We start from the raw sequence: 5,000 nt of genomic DNA on the forward strand, positions 1-5,000 counted from the left end.
AACGGAGTTGAAGCACATCAACAGGAAAACAGTGTATATATGTATATATACATCTATATCTATCTATCTATCTATCTATCTATCTATCTATATGTATATAAGTATATATATTTGTATGTATATATGTTTATATATATATATATATATATATATATATATATATAAATATATATAATGCATGTATGTATGTATTAATGTCTACACACACGTGCGCCCGTGCACACAGATTAGTAAAATGAGAAAAGGAACACCGTACTTGGGCGTTACTTTGCAGATAATGCCGCTGCAACGAATGCAGTTAAAGCAAATTACGGCCGCGCATGAAAACTTATGATGAACAGCGTGATAATCAATGCCATTGTTTGGCGTGTCGGGCCCGTGGGCGTTACGTCTGTGTGGGCGTGATGGAAGATGCTGCGAGTGTAGGTGGTAGAGCGCCGTTGCGTGGGACCAGACATGCGCGGGCGGTGTGTGATGAGACGGTACTGAGGTGTAGGTGGAAGTATATCTATCTTTATCTATTTTAATCATTATCATTATTATCACTAGTTCCATTATCATTAGCATTATCAGTATCGTTATTATTCTGATTGATATTATCCTTTATGAAATTGTAGTCACGATCGTAGTAATGATGATCACGATCCTCATGATCATCATAATCATCATAATCAAAATCATAATCTTAATCATAATCATAATCATAATCATAATCATAATCATAATCATAATCATAATCATAATCATAATCTTAATCATAATCATAATCATAATCTTAATCATAATCATAATCATAATCTTAATCATAATCATAATCATAATCTTAATCATAATCATAATCATAATCAAAATCATAATCTTAATCATAATCATAATCATAATCATAATCATAATCATAATCATAATCATAATCATTATCATTATCATTATCATAATCATAATCATAATCATAATCATAATCATAATCATTATCATTATCATTATCATTATCATTATCATAATCATAATCATAATCATCATCATCATCATCATCATCATCATCATCATCGTCATCGTCATCGTCATCGTCATCGTCATCGTCATCGTCATCGTCATCATTATCATTATCATCATCAACACCATCATTATCATGACGATCATCTATGTGATTATGGTGAGTCATCGTAGTTATAGAGACAACTATCCTTTCAGCGGTTTTTTATACGGCATAAAAAGAAAAGAACTAAAAGAAAAAATGACAACTTCGCCGTTTACCGACTGGTGATCTATGAAGATGCATCGCTGAATAAAGGATTCTGCGCATTTTCACCCTCGCCTTGAATGTTGTTTTCCGAGTCAAGAGGCGGCGGGACGGCAATAAATGGCGGCGATTCAGTTAAATTGGAAGCATTGAGGCTTCTTACTTTTGTATTCATCGACACTCGAGTTTGATCTTGAAACTAGAGGCACAGGCATAAACATCAACACACTCACACATACGTGTACACACACACACACACACACACACACACACACACACACACACACACACACACACACACACACACACACACACCATACACACAACTACATTCGTATACCCATGTACGTACATAAACATATTTTAAAGGTACCCGTGCCCATTCTAAAAGATTGGATTATTTTTTCAATAGATCTAAAAAGGAATATCTAGTGTCCATGTCTCTTTTGCGACCATGATTAACCGATGACATGATTACATATTGTTAGATACACATGTCATAACATTTCACCTCAGTAATATTAAAGAATAACTTTCAATGAGTGAATAAATGAGGAAAAGATTGAAGAGTGAATAGGACATCAAAGAGATAATGGTGATAGAGATATAAAAATGAGAAAAAGAATTTAACAAAAGTTTCCCTGTAAACAGTACTAATTCAAGGCACTCAGTTCGGCGGTTGTCACTAAGGACGCAACTGCCAACTTTCCACGACGCAGTTGTTACGCAACTTGTGACTCGTCAGTGGAAGACTTTATACTCAGTTCGTGAAGGATATCATATGCATGATTGCTCAGTTGCGGCTGCAGGTTTCGGTGTGTGGTCGGGTGCCCATGGTAGCGAAATAGGCTGTCAGCGCGATGTTGTGTTTTTGTGACGAGTTTGACTGTCAGTGTGGTGGACTTGTCACATCTATGGTGGCGTGAGGTGAACTTGTGTCTTTTGTGGTGCATAGGGTGGCAAGTTATGCTGTCGTGTGGTGTACGTGTGATATCTAAGGTGGTGATTTAAGCTACTGCTGTGGTGAACTTGAATTCGTGAACATCATGTTATCACGTTATGATAACATAATGTTCTTTCGTGGTGACGATACCGACCGAGTGATATGGCAGATGTGGTGATGAATGACATGATGATTAGGGGTGTTATTCATGAGTAAGGGACTGTTAACGAGGCAAATGTGGTAGAAGGGGGACACAGGAGATGGAATAGTGATAAATTTATGGGTGACGGAGAGAAGGAGAACTGGGGTTGGAGGGGGGGGGGGAGGTCAGAGAAGGGAGCTTGGCGGGCGTCGAAGGGATGACCCTCATGGATCCTGAGACGAAGGGAGGACTGAGGGACGTGTGAGAGTCGAAGAAATAGGTGGATGGAAATGAGGAAGGAAAGAGTCGATGGAATGAAACAGATTCGAAAAAAGGTGAAAGAGACAGAGAGAGAGAGAGAGAGAGAGAGAGAGAGAGAGAGAGAGAGAGAGAGAGAGAGAGAGAGAGAGAGAGAGAGAGAGAGAAGAGAGAGAGAGAGAGAGAGAGAGAGAGAGAGAGAGAGAGAGAGAGAGAGAGAGAGAGAGAGAGAGAGAGAGAGAGAGAGAGAGTGACAGAGAGAAAAAAAAAGCATCAGATCGAAAAATAACATCAACAAGAGAAAGAAAAACGTCATGAAAAAAGAAGAATAAGACAAGCTGCACAAGACAGAAAGAAAAAAAAAAAAAAAAAAACATAAGAAAAAGATGTAAGCCGTAGATGAATATGAGAGGAGAGAAGGAGAGAAGGATAGCCCAGAGGACAGAGCAAGAAAGGCAAACCGCGGATAGGAGGGGAAGCTGGACCCCGGCGTCGTGTTGTCTGTACAGTCGCTTCCACGCGGCACGCATTTCCATAATCCAATTCGTTTAAGTATAATACTGATTGAATTTTTAGATTTACGGAAAGAGGATGGGAGAGAAAGAGAGGGGGGGTGGGGGAGGGGGAGGGGCGGGGAGAGGGAAGAGGAGGGGTAGGAGTCTTCATACGCGTGTTTGTCGGATCTTTGCTTGCATGAAAGCTTTATGAGTTCAGTGATAGTAAAAGGAGGAGGGGGGGTAGGGGTGCGGGGGCTGTGGCGGAGGGGAGGGGGTGGGGCACTTATGACCCTCAACACTTTGTCATTCAGCACTTAGACAGTCTTCAACGCCGTTTTTACAATGGCCTAAGCATTGTGACTCTGAGTAATGTGATTTTCAGCGTGGCGATTTTAATGCCCGTATCCTTCGGAGGAAATGCAAAAATTGAGGGAAAAGGAGGAGGAACTAGAAAAGAGACGGAAGGAAGAGACGGATAATAAGAGAGAGAAAGGAGAAGATAACGAATTACAAATGGGGGAAAAACGAGAAAAGCAATAAACGCAAAATGAAATATAGAAGGTGACATCAAATAAAGCGAGATAATATCTACACGTTCAAGGTTTGGTCCTCGGCAAAGGCACAAAAAAGGAAAAAAAAAAAAAAAAAAAACCCACACCAAGCAAGCATACACACCCACGCGCAAAGATTACACAAAAATGAAGGGAAAAAAAGGCTATAATGCGATGAACGAGCATAGCAGACACACGCCAACGAAGTCCAACGAAGTATTGAAGACAACGAAGGCGGTTCGGGCTGGCGAAGGCGCGGCAAACAAACCCCGAGATTTCTGAAAGCGGTCGCCCATCCGAGCTCATGGGTGATGATATATGGTGGTGCTTAGTCAACATAAATCTTGAATGGTGTCTCGCAGCGGGAGGGGTGTCACTCGCGGGGACGCTGCTGCATAATTTAAGCTGATTTGGGTGCATATCAGGGCCGGTTGCATGCTGATTGAGGCGCGCGTGTGGGCGTTGGGGGGTGTATGGGCGCTTGTACTGGCAGATGGAACAGCTGGAATACGTAATGGATTTTTCACTAATACACTGAATACTTAATTCTCTGCTTAATCAGATCACTGTCCGAACGTCATTTGCATGGACGTATCAAAACGCTCACAGACAAGAGCGCATACACAAGTAGGGCGCCGTACATAGACATCCAGACACACTCGCTTACGCATACACTTGAGAAGATACAGTTATGCATATTTTATCCAAAGCTACTTTTATCTGCGTGCAGATATAGTTCTGAATTTTTTTTGTACACACATTTCAATATCCATAGTGCACACACACACACACACATACATACATGAATGTGTGAATGTATATATAAATATATATATATACATATGTATATATACACACACACAGGTATATACAGGTATATATATATATATATATATATATATATATATATATATATATATATATACATATATATATACATATACACACATACACACACACACACACACACACACACATATATATATATATATATATATATATATACATATATATATATTTATTTATTTATATATTAATATACACACACACAAACACTCTCTCTCTCACTCTCACTCTCACTCTCACTCTCACTCTCACTCACACTCACTCACTCATACACTCACACACACACACACACACACACACACACACACACACACACACACGATATATGTATATTTAAAAATATGTATATGTGTATATATGTATATAATAATATATATATATATTTAAAAATATGTATATGTGTATATATGTATATAATAATATATATATATTTATATATATTTGTATGTATGTATATATATTGTGAAATGTTTTTTTATTCTATCGCTGGCTAAATGAACGTCTTCATAGAAGCTCTCTATTT

The sequence above is a fragment of the Penaeus chinensis genome, chromosome 16 (genome assembly GCF_019202785.1).
Source record: "Penaeus chinensis breed Huanghai No. 1 chromosome 16, ASM1920278v2, whole genome shotgun sequence".
Taxonomy (NCBI): Eukaryota; Metazoa; Arthropoda; class Malacostraca; order Decapoda; family Penaeidae; genus Penaeus; species Penaeus chinensis.